This window comes from Choloepus didactylus, chromosome 10, assembly GCF_015220235.1.
Source record: "Choloepus didactylus isolate mChoDid1 chromosome 10, mChoDid1.pri, whole genome shotgun sequence".
Taxonomy (NCBI): domain Eukaryota; kingdom Metazoa; phylum Chordata; class Mammalia; order Pilosa; family Megalonychidae; genus Choloepus; species Choloepus didactylus.
This window is the reverse complement of record NC_051316.1, coordinates 11,190,141-11,213,190: the sequence shown is the minus strand read 5'-3', so window position 1 is coordinate 11,213,190 and position 23,050 is coordinate 11,190,141. Positions and strand designations below refer to the sequence as shown.

At 49.4% G+C, this 23,050-nt stretch overlaps 1 protein-coding gene across 2 annotated transcripts in view; it reads right to left on the bottom strand.

The window, feature by feature from the left end:
- BICD2 (BICD cargo adaptor 2) overlaps positions 1-23,050 on the bottom strand; it is a 59,060-nt gene that overhangs the window by 24,964 nt on the left and 11,046 nt on the right. The gene's annotated exons all lie outside the window — the stretch shown is intronic.

Genomic DNA, 23,050 nt, shown 5'->3' with positions numbered 1-23,050 from the left:
ACCCCTTCGTCCACCTGGGTTGCTTCCGCCTTTTGGCCGTTGTGGATCCTGCTGCTCCAACACTGGATTTTCCACAGACTGCCATATAACATACAGATAAGAGTTTCACATCTTCATTTCTGAGTCTGGACGCCTCTTACTTTCTTGCCTCCTTGTACTGCAGGCTGGTGGCTGCGGTATGATGTTGGACTCAGGGTGAAGATCCCGTTTTCCACGACTAAGCCCTGTCAGCTGGAAGTCTGCCCTGCCAGGCTGAGAAAGCTCTCTTCTATTTTGCTTAGTCTTTTCTCCATCAGGCGTGGCTGCTGAGCCTTGTCAAACGCAATCCCTCTACCCTCTGAGGGCCATTCCCTCCCCCCAGGCCCTCAGCCCTGGAGATGCCCCTCGAGGCAGGTGCAGATCTGCTGAACTTGCCCTCTGACCTCCGGGGTCACCTGCCGTGCGTGTGCTGATGATTGCAGCTTTCCCCAGGCAGCACCGTTGCATCACGCAGCTGCCGCAGGGGGAGTGAGTCCCGGCCCTGCCCGCAGAAGGTGGGGTAGGGGCTTGCCGAGCTGGTTCAGCCAAGGCCTCGGGCTGGGTTTCCGGTAGGCCCTGTCTTCTGGATGGGGCCTGGGAAGGATGACCCCCGCTGCAGCCTTGCCCGCATACTTCCCCGTGTTTCTGGGGAAGAAGGTGGGCTGGGAAGGGGGGTGGGCCCCGAGGAGGGAGCTGGGGTGACGGGTCCCTGCAGGGCCGCCCTGGCTCCGGGTAGCACTGATGCTGTCCCTCCCCCGGCCCACACCCTGCACTCCACCCTGAAGCCGCCCAGGCCTGGCGAGACCAGACTCCGCTGAGAAATGAGGTCACAGGCTGGCTGGGTGTCTCGGGGAAGATTCTGGCCTGTGTGCGTCCCCGGCAACACTCACACTTATGTGGGCATCAGGCAACCATCTGTGCCCACTGGGTGCCAAGAACCTGCGCGGCTGGGGGAGGCCTGGCCCCTCAGAGGCCACTCGGGGTGGAAGCCGGGTCAGGAGAGAAGTGGCCCCAGCTGAGGGAGCAGCTTGCACAAAGACGGGGAGGCAGGAGAGCTCAAGGTATCTGTGGGCATGAGGAGTAGGCTCTGAGAGCGGGTGGGGAGGTAGAGGAGGACAGGAATGGTGGCCGGAGCTGGGCCCTGGGGGGCAGATCCCAGGGAGACAGGGCTGCATCAGAGGCAGGGAGGGGCAGGGAGGGCCTGGGCCATGGGTGCGATAAAGACAGCAGCGAGGCTGGGGGGTGTGGAGCCCCTGCCTGGGTTCAAATCCAGCTCTGCACCTCCCTACGGCCTTGGCAAGCTACTTTGTGGCCGTGGCCGTGACCTCCCCCTCCTCACCGTGAGGCAGGGGCAGTGACAGTGGGCACCACAGAGGGTTATGTAAGGGTTTGGCTGGAGGTGTGCCAGCCCCCTGCAAACAGACCAGGCAAATGGCTCCCCAGCCCCACAGTCCTCATTTCCTCAGGCTCCAGGGCCCTGGAAGGGCCTGAGTGGGCTCAGGGGCAGATGACGGGCCCTGGTGGGGCAGTTCAGGCTGAGCCCAGGGCCCCGTCCTTGCCTGTCTGCTTATTCTGCGAGGGCTCAGCCAAACCACCCAGGCCAGGCGCAGCGCCCTGCGGGAAAGCTCAGCTGAAATCCACCGATAACCATGGTGCCCACTGCTGTGGGAATGGCCACGGTGACGGGGGGTGACGCTGGTGGAGACTGAGGCCACCCAGTCAGTTGGGCTGCTGCACGCAAGGGGCCAGAGCTGAGCCAGCGTGCGGGGAGGGCAGTGAGCAGACACCCGGAGCAGGGGGCGGCCTGGGGGTTGCCAGGAGACGGAGACTGTTGGCAGAAGCCCAGGCGTGCCCAGTGTGCCCTGCTCACCTGCACCTGTCCGTCCCCTTTCTCCTTCCCTACCACAGGCACCCACCCCAGAGAAGACCCCTGCTGTCTTGGCTACCGACATCCTGCCCACGACGACAGCACGGCCAGGTGACCCTGGGGAGCCATCTCCAACAGCCTCAGTTTCTTCATCTGTAACACGCTCAGTGCCGCCGCCGAGCTCAGCCTCTGCTGGACGGCTGTGCAGCCCCCTGCGTACCCCCGCCCCACCCTTCCTGCTCTCAACTCCCCAGGCACCCTGCTCTGCCTTGGGGAAGCTGACCCTGGCCCCCCACGCACTGGGCCTCTCTGCCCAGCTAGCACCCCCGCTCGGCCTGCATAGATCCTGTATGCAGGAGGGACGGAGAAGATGGGGGAGAGAGCATGAGGGACAACGGCGCCCTGCCGGGCCCAGAAAACCAGCAGCAAGCCCCACTCCTGCCATCCGTCTGCGGGGGGCCGTCAGGGCCAAGCCCCTGCCCCTGTCCACCAGGTCCCCCAGCGGTCCCAGGGCTGTGCTGAGGGGCCTGGGAGCCATGCCAGGGGCTCTGCCTCCTCCCAGGCTTGTGGGGGACCTCAGGGTACACAAGCCCAGGTGGGAGAGGAAAGGGCCTGAGGCTGCAGCAATGGGCAGACGCAGCAGCCTGTGGCTCTAATGTGGCCAGATGGACCCCTACTTGCCTGGGCACCTGGCATGGACAGCAGGTGGGGGCTGGTGAGGGCACCTGGGTTCTGGCAGGGTGGCCCTCTGGTTTCCCAGCATGATGGGCGTGCAGTGAGTGCGACAAACTGCCGGCCCCAGGGCAGTGCCCCCCGTCCCACTCAGCTTTCAACAAGCCGGGACCTGCAGCGGCCCTCGGGGTGGAGACCAGCCACCCCTGCCGCCACATGGGTGCCCCAACACAGGCCAGGGGCAAGAAACAAGTGCAGGCATTGGAGGAGAACTGGCCCTGGCAGAGGGGAACTTGGGACCCACATGGGGGCCTCCTGGTGTTCTTAAAACCAGGGTTTTTCTGGCTTTGAAAGGCAGGTGCAGAGGCGGGGCAAGATGGCAGACTGGTGAGCTGTAAGTTTTAGTTACTCCTCCAGGAAAGTAGGTAAAAAGCCAGGAACTGCGTGGACTGGACACCACAGAGCAATCTGTCTTTGGGCATACTTCATACAACACTCATGAAAACGTGGAACTGCTGAGATCAGCGAAATCTGTAAGTTTTTGCGGCCAGGGGACCTGCGCCCCTCCCTGCCAGGCTCAGTCCCGGGGGAGGAGGGGCTGTCAGCTCCGGGAAGGAGAAGGGAGAATTGCAGTGGCTGCTCTTATCGGAAACTCATTCTACTGATTCAGACTCCAACCATAGATAGACTGAGACCAGACACCAGAGACTCTGAGAGCAGCCAGCCCAGCAGAGAGGAGACAGGCATAGAGAAAAAACAACACGAAAAACTCCAAAATAAAAGCGGAGGATTTTTGGAGTTCTGGTGAACGCAGAGGGGGGAAGGGCGGAGCTCAGGCCTTGAGGCGCATATGCAAATCCCGAAGCAAAGCTGATCTCTCTGCCCTGTGCACCTTTCCTTAATGGCCCTGGTTGCTTTGTCTATTAGCATTTCAATAACCCATTAGATCTCTGAGGGGGCCGTTTTTTTTTGTTTTTTTTTTTTTTAATCCTTTTTGCTTTTTCTAAAACAATTACTCTAAGAAGCTCAATACAGAAAGCTTCAAAGAATTGCAATTTGGGCACGTCAAGTCAAGAGCAGAACTAAGAGAGCTCTGAGACAAAGGCAATAATCCAGTGGCTGAGAAAATTCACTAAACAACACAACTTCCCAAGAAAAGGGGGGTGTCCGCTCACAGCCACCATCCTGGTGGACAGGAAACACTCATGCCCATCGCCAGCCCCATAGCCCAGAGCTGCCCCAGACAACCCAGTGTGACGGAAGTGCTTCAAATAACAGGCACACACCACAAAACTGGGCGTGGACATTAGCCTTCCCTGCAACCTCAGCTGAATGTCCCAGAGCTGGGAAGGTGGAGCAGTGTGAATTAACAAAGCCCCATTCAGCCATCATTTCAGCAGACTAGGAGCCTCCCTACACAGCCCAGCAGCCCAGAACTGCCCTGGGGGGACGGCACTCACCTGTGACATAGCACAGTCATCCCTCAACAGAGGACCCAGGGTGCACAGCCTGGAAGAGGGGCCCACTTGCTAGTATCAGGAGCCATACGCCAATACCAAAGACTAGTGGGTCAGTGGCAGAGACAAACTGTGGCAGGACTGAACTGAAGGATTAGACTATTGCAGCAGCTTTAAAAATCTAGGATCATCAGGGAGATTTGATTGTTAGGGCCACCCCCCCTCCCCGACTGCCCAGAAACACGCCCCACATACAGGGCAGGCAACACCAACTACACACGCAAGCTTGGGACACCAATTGGGCCCCACAAGACTCACTCCCCCACTCACCAAAAAGGCTAAGCAGGGGAGATCTGGCTTGTGGAGAACAGGTGGCTCGTGGACGCCACCTGCTGGTTAGTTAGAGAAAGTGTACTCCACGAAGCTGTAGATCTGATAAATTAGAGATAAGGACTTCAACTGGTCTACAAACCCTAAAAGAACCCTATCAAGTTCAGCAAATGCCACGAGGCCAAAAACAACAGAAAATTATAAAGCATATGAAAAAACCAGACGATATGGATAACCCAAGCCCAAGCACCCAAATCAAAAGACCAGAAGAGACACAGCACCTAGAGCAGCTACTCAAAGAACTAAAGATGAACAATGAGACCATAGTACGGGATATGAAGGAAATCAAGAAGACCCTAGAAGAGCATAAAGAAGACACTGCAAGACTAAATAAAAAAATGGATGATCTTATGGAAATTAAAGAAACTGTTGACCAAATTAAAAAGATTCTGGACACTCATAGTACAAGACTAGAGGAGGTTGAACAACGAATCAGTGACCTGGAAGATGACAGAATGGAAAATGAAAGCATAAAAGAAAGAATGGGGAAAAAAATTGAAAAACTCGAAATGGACCTCAGGGATATGATAGATAATACGAAACATCCGAATATAAGACTCATTGGTGTCCCAGAAGGGGAAGAAAAGGGTAAAGGTCTAGGAAGAGTATTCAAAGAAATTGTTGGGGAAAACTTCCCAAATCTTCTAAACAACATAAATACACAAATCATAAATGCTCAGCGAACTCCAAATAGAATAAATCCAAAAAAACCCACTCCGAGACATATACTGATCACACTGTCAAACATAGAAGAGAAGGAGCAAGTTCTGAAAGCAGCAAGAGAAAAGCAATTCACCACATACAAAGGAAACAGCATAAGACTAAGTAGTGACTACTCAGCAGCCACCATGGAGGCAAGAAAGCAGTGGCACGATATATTTAAAATTCTGACTGAGAGGAATTTCCAGCCAAGAATACTTTATCCAGCAAAGCTCTCCTTCAAATTTGAGGGAGAGCTTAAATTTTTCACAGACAAACAAATGCTGAGAGAATTTGCTAACAAGAGACCTGCCCTACTGGAGATACTAAAGGGAGCCCTACAGACAGAGAAACAAAGACAGGACAGAGAGACTTGGAGAAAGGTTCAGTACTAAAGAGATTCGGTATGGGTACAATAAAGGATATTAATAGAGAGAGGGAAAAATATGGCAAACATAATCCAAAGGATAAGATGGCCGATTCAAGAAATGCCTTCACGGTTTTAACGTTGAATGTAAATGGATTAAACTCCCCAATTAAAAGATATAGATTCGCAGAACGGATCAAAAAAAATGAACCATCAATATGTTGCATACAAGAGACTCATCTTAGACACAGGGACACAAAGAAACTGAAAGTGAAAGGATGGAAAAAAATATTTCATGCAAGCTACAGCCAAAAGAAAGCAGGTGTAGCAATATTAATCTCAGATAAAATAGACTTCAAATGCAGGGATGTTTTGAGAGACAAAGAAGGCCACTACATACTAATAAAAGGGGCAATTCAGCAAGAAGAAATAACAATCGTAAATGTCTATGCACCCAATCAAGGTGCCACAAAATACATGAAAGAAACACTGGCAAAACTAAAGGAAGCAATTGATGTTTCCACAATAATTGTGGGAGACTTCAACACATCACTCTCTCCTATAGATAGATCAACCAGACAGAAGACCAGTAAGGAAATTGAAAACCTAAACAATCTGATAAATGAATTAGATTTAACAGACATATACAGAACATTACATCCCAAATCACCAGGATACACATACTTTTCTAGTGCTCACGGAACTTTCTCCAGAATAGATCATATGCTGGGACATAAACAAGCCTCAATAAATTTAAAAAGATTGAAATTATTCAAAGCACATTCTCTGACCACAATGGAATACAATTAGAAGTCAATAACCATCAGAGACTTAGAAAATTCACAAATACCTGGAGGTTAAACAACACACTCCTAAACAATCAGTGGGTTAAAGAAGAAATAGCAAGAGAAATTGCTAAATATATAGAGACGAATGAAAATGAGAACACAACATACCAAAACCTATGGGATGCAGCAAAAGCAGTGCGAAGGGGGAAATTTATAGCACTAAACGCATATATTAAAAAGGAAGAAAGAGCCAAAATCAAAGAACTAATGGATCAACTGAAGAAGCTAGAAAATGAACAGCAAACCAATCCTAAACCAAGTACAAGAAAAGAAATAACAAGGATTAAAGCAGAAATAAATGACATAGAGAACAAAAAAACAATAGAAAGGATAAATATCACCAAAAGTTGGTTCTTTGAGAAGATCAACAAGATTGACAAGCCCCTAGCTAGACTGACAAAATCAAAAAGAGAGAAGACCCATATAAACAAAATAATGAATGAAAAAGGTGACATAACTGCAGATCCTGAAGAAATTAAAAAAATTATAAGAGGATATTATGAACAACTGTATGGCAACAAACTGGATAATGTAGAAGAAATGGACAATTTCCTGGAAACATATGAACAACCTAGACTGACCAGAGAAGAAATAGAAGACCTCAACCAACCCATCACAAGCAAAGAGATCCAATCAGTCATCAAAAATCTTCCCACAAATAAATGCCCAGGGCCAGATGGCTTCACAGGGGAATTCTACCAAACGTTCCAGAAAGAACTGACACCAATCTTACTCAAACTCTTTCAAAACATTGAAAAAAATGGAACACTACCTAACTCATTTTATGAAGCTAACATCAATCTAATACCAAAACCAGGCAAAGATGCTATAAAAAAGGAAAACTACCGGCCAATCTCCCTAATGAATATAGATGCAAAAATCCTCAACAAAATACTTGCAAATCGAATCCAAAGACACATTAAAAAAATCATACACCATGACCAAGTGGGGTTCATTCCAGGCATGCAAGGATGGTTCAACATCAGAAAAACAATCAATGTATTACAACACATTAAAAACTCGAAAGGGAAAAATCAATTGATCATCTCAATAGATGCTGAAAAAGCATTTGACAAAATCCAACATCCCTTTTTGATAAAAACACTTCAAAAGGTAGGAATTGAAGGAAACTTCCTCAACATGATAAAGAGCATATATGAAAAACCCACAGCCAGCATAGTACTCAATGGTGAGAGACTGAAAGCCTTCCCTCTAAGATCAGGAACAAGACAAGGATGCCCGCTGTCACCACTGTTATTCAACATTGTGCTGGAAGTGCTAGCCAGGGCAATCCGGCAAGACAAAGAAATAAAAGGCATCCAAATTGGAAAAGAAGAAGTAAAACTGTCATTGTTTGCAGATGATATGATCTTATATCTAGAAAACCCTGAGAAATCAACGATACACCTACTAGAGCTAATAAACAAATTTAGCAAAGTAGCGGGATACAAGATTAATGCACATAAGTCAGTAATGTTTCTATATGCTAGAAATGAACAAACTGAAGAGACACTCAAGAAAAAGATACCATTTTCAATAGCAACTAAAAAATCAAGTACCTAGGAATAAACTTAACCAAAGATGTAAAAGACCTATACAAGAAAACTACATAACTCTACTAAAAGAAATAGAAGGGGACCTTAAAAGATGGAAAAATATTCCATGTTCATGGATAGGAAGGCTAAATGTCATTAAGATGTCAATTCTACCCAAACTCATCTACAGATTCAATGCAATCCCAATCAAAATTCCAACAACCTACTTTGCAGACTTGGAAAAGCTAGTGATCAAATTTATTTGGAAAGGGAAGATGCCTCGAATTGCTAAAGACACTCTAAAAAAGAAAAACGAAGTGGGAGGACTTACACTTCCTGACTTTGAAGCTTATTATAAAGCCACAGTTGCCAAAACAGCATGGTACTGGCACAAAGATAGACATATAGATCAATGGAATCGAATTGAGAATTCAGAGATAGACCCTCAGATCTATGGCCGACTGATCTTTGATAAGGCCCCCAAAGTCACCGAACTGAGCCATAATGGTCTTTCAACAAATGGGGCTGGGAGAGTTGGATATCCATATCCAAAAGAATGAAAGAGGACCCCTACCTCACCCCGTACACAAAATTAACTCAAAATGGACCAAAGATCTCAATATAAAAGAAAGTACCATAAAACTCCTAGAAGATAATGTAGGAAAACATCTTCAAGACCTTGTATTAGGAGGCCACTTCCTAGACTTTACACCCAAAGCACAAGCAACAAAAGAGAAAATAGATAAATGGGAACTCCTCAAGCTTAGAAGTTTCTGCACCTCAAAGGAATTTCTCAAAAAGGTAAAGAGGCAGCCGACTCAATGGGAAAAAATTTTTGGAAACCATGTATCTGACAAAAGACTGATATCTTGCATATACAAAGAAATCCTACAACTCAATGACAATAGTACAGACAGCCCAATTATAAAATGGGCAAAAGATATGAAAGACAGTTCTCTGAAGAGGAAATACAAATGGCCAAGAAACACATGAAAAATGTTCAGCTTCACTAGCTATTAGAGAGATGCAAATTAAGACCACAATGAGATACCATCTAACACCGGTTAGAATGGCTGCCATTAAACAAACAGGAAACTACAAATGCTGGAGGGGATGTGGAGAAATTGGAACTCTTATTCATTGTTGGTGGGACTGTATAATGGTTCAGCCACTCTGGAAGTCAGTCTGGCAGTTCCTTAGAAAACTAGATATAGAGTTACCATTCGATCCAGCGATTGCACTTCTCGGTATATACCCGGAAGATCGGAAAGCAGTGACACGAACAGATATCTGCACGCCAATGTTCATAGCAGCATTATTCACAATTGCCAAGAGATGGAAACAACCCAAATGTCCTTCAACAGATGAGTGGATAAATAAAATGTGGTATATACACACGATGGAATAGTACGCGGCAGTAAGAAGGAACGATCTGGTGAAACATATGACAACATGGATGAACCTTGAAGACATAATGCTGAGCGAAATAAGCCAGGCACAAAAAGAGAAATATTATATGCTACCACTAATGTGAACTTTGAAAAATGTAAAACAAATGGTTTATAATGTAGAATGTAGGGGAACTAGCAGTAGAGAGCAATTAAGGAAGGGGGAACAATAATCCAAGAAGAACAGATAAGCTATTTAACGTTCTGGGGATGCCCAGAAATGACTATGGTCTGTTAATTTCTGATGGATGTAGTAGGAACAAGTTCACTGAAATGTTGCTATATTATGTAACTTTCTTGGGGTAAAGTAGGAACATGTTGGAAGTTAAGCAGTTATCTTAGGTTAGTTGTCTTTTTCTTACTCCCTTGCTATGGTCTCTTTGAAATGTTCTTTTATTGTATGTTTGTTTTCTTTTTAACTTTTTTTTTCATACAGTTGATTTAAAAAAGAAGGGAAAGTTAAAAAAAAAAAAAAAAGAAAAAAGACAAACAAGGAAGAAAAAAAAAAAAGATGTAGTGCCCCCTTGAGGAGCCTGTGGAGAATGCAGGGGTATTCGCCTACCCCACCTCCATGGTTGCTAACATGACCACAGACATAGGGGACTGGTGGTTTGATGGGTTGAGCCCTCTACCATAAGTTTTACCCTTGGGAAGACGGTTGCTGCAAAGGAGAGGCTAGGCCTCCCTATATTTGTGCCTAAGAGTCTCCTCCTGAATGCCTCTTTGTTGCTCAGATGTGGCCCTGTCTCTCTGGCTAAGCCAACTTGAAAGGTGAAATCACTGCCCTCCCCCCTACGTGGGATCAGACACCCAGGGAAGTGAATCTCCCTGGCAACGTGGAATATGACTCCCGGGGAGGAATGTAGACCCGGCATCGTGGGATGGAGAACATCTTCTTGACCAAAAGGGGGATGTGAAAGGAAATGAAATAAGCTTCAGTGGCAGAGAGATTCCAAAACGAGCCGAGAGATCACTCTGGTGGGCACTCTTACGCACACTTTAGACAACCTTTTTTAGGTTCTAAAGAATTGGGGTAGCTGGTGGTGGATACCTGAAACTATTAAACTACAACCCAGAACCCATGAATCTCGAAGACAGTTGTATAAAAATGTAGCTTATGAGGGGTGACAGTGGGATTGGGAATGCCATAAGGACCAAACTCCACTTTGTCTAGTTTATGGATGGATGTGTAGAAAAGTAGGGGAAGCAAACAAACAGATAAAGGTACCCAGTGTTCTTTTTTACTTCAATTGCTCTTTTTCACTCTAATTATTATTCTTGTTATTTTTGTGTGTGTGCTAATGAAGGTGTCAGGGATTGATTTAGGTGATGAATGTACAACTATGTAATGGTACTGTAAACAATCGAAAGTACAATTTGTTTTGTATGACTGCGTGGTATGTGAATATATCTCAATAAAATGATGATTAAAAAAAAAAAAAAAAAAAAAAAAAGAAAGGCAGGTGCAACTCGAATGCTGCAGCCTGATGTGCAGCCGTCGCTGACAAGCAAGGCAGGAAGACGAAATGCGTGGCGTGGTGCCAGGGCTACCTGCCCTGAGTCCCTGGGGCGAGGCCAGGGTATGCTCCAGAGCTAGACCCTGCACACCCAACCCGGGACACGGAGGGGGCCCACCACCACCCTCAGGGGGTTCAGCCTGGAAGCCAAGGGCAGTGCGGGAACTTCCCAGGCACAGGGCAGCTCACCACTCAGGGACAGCGGCCCCTGCCCCCCGCTGCTCCAAAGGGAGGGGAGCCAGGGCAAGGGGGTGCAGCCAGAGGGGGTGGGTGGGACACGGCTCCGTGCCTGGGGGCGTCCGCAGTCTGGGGCCCTCCTGATGGGCTCCCACCCCCACAAGCTGGCCCAGGCCGGGGCAGACCCCTCGCCCCACAGCCACATCTGCGGGTTCTCTGGACACCCAGGCTTGGTGTCCAGCACAGGACCCTTGCCTTTGGGTCCGGGTTCCCAGGACCCAAAGGCAAGGTCCTGTGCTGGCGAGAGGTGCAGCTGGGCCCACCTGCTGAAACCCAGTGGACTGCAGGTTCCTGCCCATGCATCCCTCCCCTCCCTACAAGGCAGCAGGGTACTTCCAGGGTTCAGGGCGGATCTGACACACCACCTAACACAGCCCCAGAAACAAATTCTCACACCCCTGCCCTGCAGGACACACACAGAGGACACGGGCAAATGATCAACCTCACAGGACAGATAAAGAGACCGAGGGTCAGGGAGGCAGCCGTGTGCCTTAGGGGCCAACCCAGACTACCCCACACATAGCTCCTTCCGCCCCGCCCCCCATCCAGCCCCTGGGATCCAAACAGACACACTCAGCCCGGCCACTGCAGCCACTGTGGCCACTGCGCCTCACAGGCCTGCAGGGGACCGATCAGGCCAACTTCGTGCAGTGCAAGGCAGAGACTAGTAAGCACAGGCCTAGTGTGTCCACTGCTCCTACCCAACACTGCCCCATGGCAGGCAGGCTCCTTTCCTGTCTCAGCAGAGGCTGGGACTGACCCAGCTCTGGGTGCCCACGGCCTCACCTCCGCCTGCGAGCCATGTGCAGAAGAGGAAAAGGCAACATCTGGAGACTGGGAGGGAGGGAAGGGCCCCAGGTGGAGGGGACAGTGTGGCTAAAGCACAGAGGCAGGATGCCATGGGGCAGGCCTGGAGTGCTGGTCTCCACAGCAAGCTCTCTGATCCCCTGGAAAAAAGCCCTCTCCTTCCCCACCTTCCACCCAGGAAGGCCCCTGCTGCTCTGTGCACATCTCGGAGGCCACGGCAGGAGAGATGGCTGTGCAGAGCCGCACCCTGGGCTCGAGCCCCTCCACCTGCCCGGGCAGGTCTGTGAACGGGGCCCCGAGGCCATGGGCCGAGCTCTGGCAGTGTAGGGAGGAGTGAGCTGGTACTTGTGAAACACCCAGCCAGGTGCCAAGGGACTTAAAAGGCACCTGTCAGCACAGCGAGGGTGCCGCAGACAACACCAACCCACAACAAAGCAGTTCAAAGGGTAGGGCCCTCTCCCGCATGCCCCATGGTTCTGCCAGCTGAGCCCATCTGGCTCTGTGACAACCGCCCCAATCAACCCATTTCCTCCCCAGCGAAGGCCTTTTCCCCATTCTCCAAAGGAAAGTCAGCCCCCACCCATACCACCACTGAGAGGACAATCCAGACACCACGTATTTTCTTCTCTGGGGTTTCCACAATGGAAGCTGAACCCCTGAGGGCATGGTCTCGTCTGCAGCCGTCACCCCTGCAGCCTCTGGGATTCCCTGTGCAAGGCCTGGCAGCAGCCTTCATCAAGGAGAACTCAGAACCTTCCAGAACACGGGCTGAGCACTAGGGCCTGCCTTCCATCAACAGGGCAACAGTAGCAGTTGGGAACCGAGCCTGAGGCAGGGCTGTTCCGGGGAATTCTCTCTTCTTCCTAAATCAATCTGTTCATCTGACCTGGCAAGCACAACACATGTGGAACCACGGGAACCAGCCTCAGTCCTCACACAAGGCGAGGAAACTGTTCCGGGAAGCAGTTACCAGCATGGAGCCAGGACACCTAACTCCTTTGCCTTGGCCAAAATTCCTGGGCTGGCCCCACACCGCCCACTGGAGCCGGAGCCGGGCTGGGCCTGTGCCCTTCCCTTCCCGGCCATCCCCCACACCACCCAGGACTCCCCTAACCTCAACCTCTGCCACCAGCGGGGCCAGGCTCCCTGTCGATCGGCCAGCCGAGCGGGAAAGGCCCCCAAGCCCCGGCCAGCTGCTCTGGAGGCAGAGGGCAGAGGCAGCTGTTGGACGCCCCGTGCACTGCACCAGCCTTTCTGCCCAGGCTGGACGGAAGACCCAGCTGGCTAGCCCGGGCGAGGACCTTTCCAGATGCTTCCAGCGCACACCCAACCTCCGCCCATGGCTCTTGTGTGCACCCTTTCTGCCAAGCTGCATTTATTCACGCTCACGTGGTCACCAGACGCTGTGAGGGCCCCAAGACCTACGTCTGGGGGGCTGGCAGCCCACACAGCTGGCTGAGACTCAGAAGCCCTGCGTTCTGGGAGAGCCACAGAATCACGAGATTCACCACCTCCCTCGGCACATGGTGATCTGACTACTGAGTGCCACCCCTTCCCCACAGAGAGGAACCCCGAAATGTCCACGTATGCACCTCACTTCCAAATCAAAGTGGCTCCTGTGAGAGCCACGCATTCGGGGAGCACAGCTTTATGGAGTAGCCCTCACTGGGCCTGAGGCCTCAAGAGCACTGGGGGTTCCTCGCACCCTATGAGGGCCCACTGATGGCGGCTGCCTGCACCCCGCAGTGCTCTCTTCTAGAAAGGGGGTGGAGCAGCCTTCGGAGCAAGGCCAGCCTCTCCCTCCCAGTTCCACTCCGGGGAGGCTGGCACACAAATGGTGACCTAAGGCCAGCCCAGCCGGCTTCCCAGCCATAAGTGCTCAATAAATGTTCCTGTGACTAATGGAGTCCCCTTGGTGAGCAGAACACACAAGCCAAAGGGCTTCAACATGCAGTCGTGCCCGAGGGGGCCTGGGTGCACCCGTGCTGGCTGGGAGGAAGGCATGTAGGGAGGGGGCAGCGGGCTCCCCGCACACAGCTTTCAATGCCATCTATTCTGGCCCACTCCAACTGGCGCTGTTCACGGGGACACACAGGAAACCAGATGCGTGAAATCTTATTAGAGCCAAGACCAGGCTCAGGCCTGCCAAGCTGAGAAATACAAGCTCAATCGTGGTGCTATGAGGGGAAGACGCTACAGAGAGATTAAGCTCTCCATGAAAGGTTGATCAAGCCCGTCAGTACTGACTCCCCAGGACTTGACCCAGCGAAGTACATGGTAATGGTGGGAATAGGTGGAATGTGTCAACCAGGTGAAGAATTGGCAATCAGCTAGTTTAGGAACTCCCAATAAATACAATAAAAATACAATATGTCACCATAAAATAATCACATTTCATTTAGCAAACAGCAATTAGCATGCATACAGAGAAAGTGTTAACGGCAGGAATAAGAGCATGACTTTCTTTTGCAGATATACAGATCTTTTCCATCACACGATGCCATCTCAGTGGGATCTGGTGGTGCTGAACCGTCTGAAAAAGGAAGAAAGTCCACATCCATGCACACCATGGTAAAACAAAATTTAAAAAAAAGAAAAAAAAAATTTCACATTTTTTTTCTGTGAAGCTAAAACTGTCCCAAAACATAAAGAGCATTTTAAAAAAATTAGCATGCACCCAAACATGTAAGAATTGAAAGATGACCTTAAATAATGTCTCTTTCAGACAGGACATACAGAACAAAACAACAGGAAACCAAATCAACAAAAAAATAGAAACGTAAGATATCAAAACTTAGGGACCACTGCCAAAGCAGTACTGTACTTACCGGGAGGGGGGGGGTGTGATACACTAAAAATATGTACTAATGATAAAAATAAACAGCTCCTGCTCCAGATTCAGAAACTGAACAAAGTAGCAAGGCCTACGTCACCCAAAGGGGAAATGATAAAACAAGAAGCTAAAAACAAAAGAGCCAAAGCAACTAAATCCATGCGTTTTTAGACCTGCCAATGGTTTCATTCAGAATGACAACTGTACAAAGAAGGTAGGTCGCCCCACACTGGGGGACCTGCCCAAGCTCCCAACTCCTGGGTAAGGGCCGAGCGCCCGCCAGGGAGACTGATGAACACGACCACACCACATGAACACAGTGGAGAGAAGTAGGGGGTACACGGATCATCACTTGGCGGGAACAGGTAAAAAAGATAACATAACCAACAACACATGCACTCGGCAAGCCTTCCCTTCCAATGGCCCATCCCGAGCAGGAGTGCAACTGCTGGGAGGAAACACAAATTCACAGACAGAAACCAAGAATTGGGGGGTAGGGGGAGGGAGACTTGGTACCACTTGGTGGGTATAACAGAGTATGAATTTTGGAAATTTTTAAATAAGAAATAAAAATAAACACACATGTGCACACATACACGCAAAACTTGGGTAAAATCTCAGCAAACAGAAGCAACGATTCACTTTATTAAGAATTATTTGGAATTTACCAGTTCCAGCTCTACGAGCAGGCCTACAAACTGCACTGAAAGATCCAGGCAAGCAACAACTTCCTAAGGAAGAACTGTGAAAAATCCTCGAATTGGGAGGAATTGAAGGTAACAAAGAATTGGAGAGAAAGGTAAAGGAAGACATGCAAGGCAACCGGAAGACAAGCAAAGAGAATTATGGAAGAAACAAGAATGCGAAGAAAATTGACAAAAGGATTCATAGAATAAGATGGAAATAAACCAGGCATTGCACCCAGATTTTCCAACTGGTTTCTGTTAGCACATTCAGCAAGTGACTGAACCAAAACACACTGTCTTTAAATATTTCTTCTGAGCAGCCTTCATTTCCTGGTCCATTAGGTTGTAGATATTGAGGATCAGGTTTGGGGAACTACTGTATAGAACACAGGCACCAACAGGTAAAGAGAGTGCATGACACTGTAGCAGAACTTAGACAAACAGTAATGACCAACAGGTGAGGGATACAGGTGGAAAGTCTTTGAACTTACCTAAAGTGGATGGAATCTTCAGTATCACAGAGAACATGCAAAATGTGAGGGAGCAAAAGAGACAAAGTAGAGAAAGTTCCATGAGGAGGTGACAGCAACTGCTCCGACTTCAGCCAAGTCCTCATCTGACCAAGAGAGTCTGAGCAGATGAGGATCTCACTGAAGAACTGAGGCACTGGATTGGATGTTCAGAGGGGCAAGGAAAAGATTAGCTCTCTGCAGGATTCCCGACACTCCACCACTGAACCCCTCTTCATGGTGAATTCACAGGGCAGAGGGTGGCAGATGGCCACACAGTGACCACAAGACGTCACCATCTCTGAGCAGGACAAGGAATCTGTGAGGAAGATCTCATGGATGCCTCCCTGGAGAGAGAGATGGGGCTACTCTGGCCAAGTTGACTGAACTGGCTTTGGGAAGGGTAACCAAGATCTAGCAGAGGTCTAAGAAGTACAAATATTCAACAAAGAATTACATGGGAGTTTGGAGATGCTGGTGAAAAGTGGAAAGCATAATTTAAGGAGATTGCCAATAAAAGCCACCAAAAAATTACTGAAAACCCCATTCCCAGAGAGGCTCTGCTGCTACCTAATCTTGGAAAATACAATGAATTGAAATGGTTTCACGTGTTGCAGGACCACATACTTAGCTTCTTGTGGAACAACCACACTGTCCTCCAGAAAGGCTACACCATTCTACTTCCTCACCAACAGTAAATAGGTACAACCCTCTGTCCACGTTTTCTCCAGCATCTGTATCCCTCTGTAGTTCTCCCTGCAATTTTGTGGAGACATGTTCACATGCTATGTGGTCATCCATGGTGGAAAGTCAACTGTTCGCAGCATCATCAAGTAAATGTGCATTCATCACCACAATTGGCACTTGAACATGTCTGTTACTCCAAAAATAATTTTTTTAAAAATAATAATAAAAAAGATAAAAGGAATGAAAATACGATACAGTATAATAATGTCAGACAGCAACACCACTTCCAAGATCCCATATCCCTCCCTTATATCTCCCTCGCAGACATTTAGCTTTGGTATACTGCCTTTGTTAGATTTAATGGAAGCTTATTACAATGTTACTGTTAAAAAAAATTATTAACTGTGATTCTAGAAAAGTTTTGCCTTGGGAACAAAAAATCGAGCTGACCAATGCAATTCTCTTTGAAAAACAATTATTCAGCATCTGCTACGGATCGGGATAAACAAGCAAAATAAGGAAATTACATCGTTTGTCAGAAGATGAACTGCCAACATTTCCTCTAGCAGACAAGCTAATTTTTAAGCCATTTACTGGGAGAAGCTTCTGTGATAATCTGGCCTCTCCTCATGATGGAAGCACTCAAAAACAGATGTGGTGATTTTATTAAGGTCATGAAAAGAGCCACTCTAGCTATACTAAATCTATACAGACAGATTGAAAACTGAGAGCAGACATTAAAAAATAATGGGAAGATCAATAAGCCACAGGAAAGCATCTACAGATGGAGAAGTGTTTGCATTACCCCCCTAAGATCAGGCAAGGCAACAGTGCCCCCTCCCCCCTCACATTTAACAGGGGGCTGGAGAAAGGAAGCGGACAGCAAAAGGGATAAGTTAATTACATGTCTTTTGCAGGTGATGATTTTGGCTAGAAAATTCACTAGGAAAAGGTCAATCACAGATCTCAAATTTACCAAGGTAAGTTATTTTAGGAATGCATAATTTAAAACGGTGCTATATTTATAAGCTTGATTTCAAAAGCAAAAGCAGAACAACCAAGAGCCCCCTGGGTGTTGATTTAACTGGAAACACAAGATTGACTCAAAGAAAAGTGTCAATACTCTAAGGCTAATTACAAGCAGGAAGGGTTTTGTTCAGATGTAATGCCACGTGGGCACCACGTCTAAGCCCCCTGGGGTAAGCTGCCACAAACCCTTCTGGGTACAGAAATGCCCAGTGAGGGGTCCTCAGAAGAACTGCCAAGCCAAAAGACTGCCCCCCTGCCCTGCACTAAAAAAAATTTCAGATATAATTCACATACCTTACAGTTTACCTTAAGGCATACAATTCAGCGGTTCTCGTATACTCACAGGGGTGTGCAGCCATCACCACTGTCCATCCCTCCACATTCCCATCACAACGGAGAGGCCCACACCCGTCAGCAGTCGCTGCCCAGGCCACCCTCCCCCCAGACCCTGGCAGCCAGCGGTCTGCTTTCTGTCCCCAGGGGTGCCTCCTCTGGGCACGTGTCCTTCTGACTCACTGTTTTCACTTGGCACACAGCATCCACTGTTGGCTCGGCCACATTTGTCTCTCCATTCATCACGTGGTGGACATCTGGGTCGCACCCTCTTTTTGGATATGATGAATAAAGCTGCTGTGAATATTTGTGCACAAGTGTCTATGTGAACGTGTCTTAGTTCACGAAAGAATATACCTTGGAGCGGAGCTGCTGGGGCAGATGGGAACTGCGAGGAAGTTACAGCAGCTGAGCCACCTCCTCACCAGCACGTGTCACTGTCCGCCTGTTTGGTCGCAGCCATCCTAGCAGGTGGGAAGTCTCCTCTCATTTCTTAAAAAATTGATATTAGTAACAATAATGGCTACCATTTACTAAGCAGAGCATAAGCCAAACACTTGGTAAGTCTCCTTAAATACATTATTTCACTTGATGCCCATCTCACAGCTCCACATGACTGTCACTCAGCTAGCCAGGGACAGAAGCATACAGCCCCCTTCATGTACCTCCTTTCATTACGCTGCTTTAAAACTACTGCCTAATGGCAAAAAGGAGTCGTAGCCAGAATATATAAAGAACTCCCACATATCAATAAGAAAAAGACAACCCAACAAAAAAAATGGGCAAAGGTCTTGAACAGGCTCTCCACAAATTGGCCGAGCCTTTAAAAAGGTACGGCAGGGAAACGCAAATTCACATCAGGATGAGATATTACAGCACGCTGGTCGGAACGCCCAGAAGTTAAAACAATGGCACTGGTTGGTGGGGAGGACGGAGAGCTTCGGGCAGCCTCCATGCTCCCACCCGGCAATCCCTGCCCTGGGTCCACATCCAGCAGGAAAGCATGCTCACACCTGGAAACCAGGAGAATGGAGAAATAAGCTGTGGCCTAGCCATACCTGGGAAGCCTTAAGACAACGAGTGCAACAATCTACAAAGACAGGCAGCCAGACACACAAATACGTACTATGGGACTGGGCTTATAGTAAGGTCCAGAGCGGGCAGGATGCATGGATGGATCCAGAAGGACTAGCTCGAGGAGGGCTGGGGGGCAGCCATGGGACACTGCCGATGCACTATTTCTCTCTCCATCACCAGTGGCCACATGGCTGTGTGCATTTGATCGTTACTAAGCTGCGCAATGATGCTGAATGTCATCTCCAGATTTATCTTACATCTCAGCAAAAGTTCATTTTAGTTTAAAAAAAAAAAAGCTAGTGCAATATGACAATTATCAAAATTACTGTGAAGAGGGCTTAAAAATAAAATATATATGGTAACAGAATAAAATTAAAAATCTGTGGACCTGCACACTGCACAGTGAACCCTAAGTTAAACCATGAACTTTAATTAATAGTACAAATATAAAATGTGTTATCATCAATTGTGACAAATGTTCCGTATCAATGCAAGGTGGGGTTTGGGAATCCTGTATTCTACACATGGTTGCTCTGTAAAGCCACAACTTCTCAAACAAAGAAAACAACAACAAAAAAAAGTGAATTATATTGTCAACAAAAAAATAAACAGGAAAAAACCACCCTCCCTGAAACTGAATATTGAAATAGAACCAAATCATTAAAAAAAATCCAGAAGTAGTATTTGAAATGTTATCCAAATGCACAACACTGGAGACAAAAAGCTCAGAGCCTTAGTGTCTACCACCCGTGGTGATTGAAAATGAAAGCAGAATAGCAAGCCTGCCCCAGGGCTGACGTATATATTTGTCAAAATATATACTTACATATGCTTAAAGTCTGTGCATTTTACCATATGTGATTATGTTCTGAAAGATAAATGAAACCCAAAACAAAACCTACCCGAGATCTGAATTATCATGGACTCAATTATTCATTAATGATGAAATAAGAACGGTTGCATTTCAGTAAATGCACTTCAGCTAAAACCTGATAGAAGAATGCACAGTCCACTAAGTGGACGCTCAAAAGAAACCAAGGCCACAGGTCAGCTTCATATCATCTCACAGCCAGGCTAGCAATCAAGGAAACACAAATTAAAACCGCTCCAAAGCACCAGAAAGGGACACTCAGTCAAGCCTGGCCCTGGGGACCATCATGGGGGACTGGGCATCTGGAGTCTGTGTGACGACAGCTGCAACCTGCGCCTGCTGCTTAGCCCGACACTGAGCCTGGGACCGTGTCCCAGACAGAAAGCCAAAGGAAGGATGTGTGATGGCAGCCGAGGGGCTCGTAGCCGCCCTACCCAAAGCAGGCCAGCACCTGCCTGCTTGCAGCAGAGGCGGCCTGCGGTCAGGGTGTAGCCCGGGGTAGCCTCGGCCCCCCGCATCCAGGCTGGGACCCCTTCGAGCTCTGTGGCAGGTGTCATCAGCACTGACAGAGTCAGAGGGAGGAGGAGGAGGGAAGATCAACAAGATGAAAAGCAAAGCAAACGGATTCGTGGTGCCTCAGGGAGGCGGGGTTAAGAATCCCTGGAAGGTTTAGCACTTTACAGTTTGCTCCAAGGTGAGTTCCTGAGCTTCTTTCCAGGTGAGGGATCGACCTGGGAACAAGGAACCCCGTAAGCGCGTGCCCAAAGGAGCCGCTGAGCCAGAGCCACTGGCCCCATGCCTGCCTGCTCCTCCGTGGAACCAGAAACCTGGATTCCCAGGTCCTGTGGGTACCTACAAAGCCAGCCCTCCCCTGGCATCTGGAAGGGTCACACTAAGGTGAGTTCTGCCTGGAGCCCGAATTCACTTCCCCAGATGCTCTGCTGGTGGGAGAAGCACCACTGGGCTGCCAGGGGGCAGGGTGGCCCTCTGCGTGTCACTGCCTGGCTTCCGTACATAGTGGAAGGCAGAGGCCCCTCCAAGGAACCACCGAGAAAGAGGAAAGCAGCTGCCCACACTCGGCCTTGTTCGGGGATGTTCACGCAGCTGTGTGCCTGCCTGCCTGCCAGAAACGGGCCACAGCCCAGATGCCCTGTGACAGGGACATGGACAAACCACAGCACTCTCTCACCAAGGCAGAGAAAAGCAACCACCGACACGTGCAGCTTTGATGACTCTTAAAACATGATGCTGCACAGCAGCTGCTTTTACCAGACTCAAAACTGCACACTGCATAACTCCATCTGTATGAAACTCCAGAAGAGAACCCAAATCCACAGGGGCAGAAAGCAGATTGGCAGGGGCCTTGGCTGGGCAACGGCTTGGGAAAGGGCAGGAGGGCACTGTGGGGAAATGGACAGGCAATGTCCTTACACTACCCAAGTGTATGCAACTGTGCAAGTCACTGCATGCCGGTTATACCTGAATTTCTAAAAATGAGAGCTGTTACAAAGCAGAATTATCTGGGCAGTGGCCAGAGTTGTTCTGGAAATGTCTGCTCCTCAAAGTCAGAGGCCACCCTACAAACTGCAACTGGAAAGAGCCTCAGAGGCAGGCTCTCCTCTGCCTCAGTGTATCGCCCCGACCAGTGGGGAGCAGCTGCAGGGTCTCCCCAGGCCAGCAGGGCAGCTCCCCAGAAACTCCTGGGGGAGGGAGGGCTTATGGAGGGTGTGGAAGGCAAAGAAGCAGGGCTATGTGCCCGCCCCACACTCCTGCTGACAAAGAAAGAACCTTTTGGAGGGGTGGACACAGCTCTGTGACATCTCAAGCTGTCCTGGGAGGCCCAGTGGGAGGAGCTGCTAGGAAGCAGAAGGTGAGATGTGCTGGACACCTCCCTCCGGAGGACAGGGACAGCCCTGCCCACCTGCTACATGTGTGTGCCGCACACTGGGGAGCCTGACACACGGGGAAGGTCAGGGAGCCCCTGCACCGACCTTGGCTGCTCTGAGGCAGGGGTTTGCATGCTGCTCTGACCCTTTCCGAAGCCCTCCGTCAGACTCCCTGGGCAGGGTCCCAGCCTCCACCCCGCCACGGCCAGGCCCTGGGTGGGCCCCAATCAGCCAGCCCGCTGGGTGGGATGACAGCACAGAGAGGGCTCCCACAGGCCTGGCCAGTGGAAAGCACTCAGCACACACATGTGAGAGGGCAGAAGGAGGGCAAACTGGAGAAGGGCAGGGCGGAAGCGGGGACACCTTTTGGGAGGTGCCTGCCCACCCAGGGGACCAAGGTGCCCAGGTGCCCAGAGTGGGCAGGTCTTGCTGGGTGCCTGTGGGGTGGCTCCTCTTTTATATCCCCCACCCCCAGCCAGGGCAGGGGTTCCACGCTAGGACCCAGAAGGCAGGAATCACTCCCGGGGTTAATCCCTCTCGAGCCCAAGCAGTCGGACACTGCTAAGCTTCCACAGGCAGCAGGCAGGCTGGGGCTGTCACTGAAGGCCCAGGGTGGAGAGGTGACGACACAGCATGTCACCTCAGAGTTAAATGCAGCCACCCAGCCACTGGCAAGCTAATCCTCTCAGCCTTGGGAGGGGCCCTCCCCAAAGAGGAGGCTCAGATTCCTCAATGGCTAAACTGCAACTGCGGGAACAGTGGTTCCCAGACTGGTCTGCCCACGGAATCTTTCACGAAGCTTAGGACACTCCTGACTCCAGCGTCCCACCCCTGACATTCAGTTGGTCTGGGGTGTGACCTGGGCTTCGGAATTTTTGCAAGATCCCAGGCGATCCTGGCATGCAGACTAGCAGGCTAGCTGGCTTCCCACGCACTTCTTCTTAAACCGGCATGGGCTAAGAGACCCGAGATGCACCTGCTGCAATCTGCCCCCTCTCCGTGGACCCCCGTGGACACGGCAGGACAAACCTCAATGGACCATCCCCTCGGCCAGCTCTCCCACCCACCCCAACTCCCTCCTCCCTCTGTTCAAAGGGCTTTACCCGGCAGGCCCTGGGTGTCTGGAGACGGGAAAACCTCAGCCACTACCCTCAGGAGGAGACAGCCCTGCCAAGGAGAACATTTTTATCAACCCCAGGCTCAGCCAGGTCCGATAATTCACCCAAGTGGCACCACAGACTCCACAATCATTCTTTCTTCTTGCAGCTAGGTGGTTC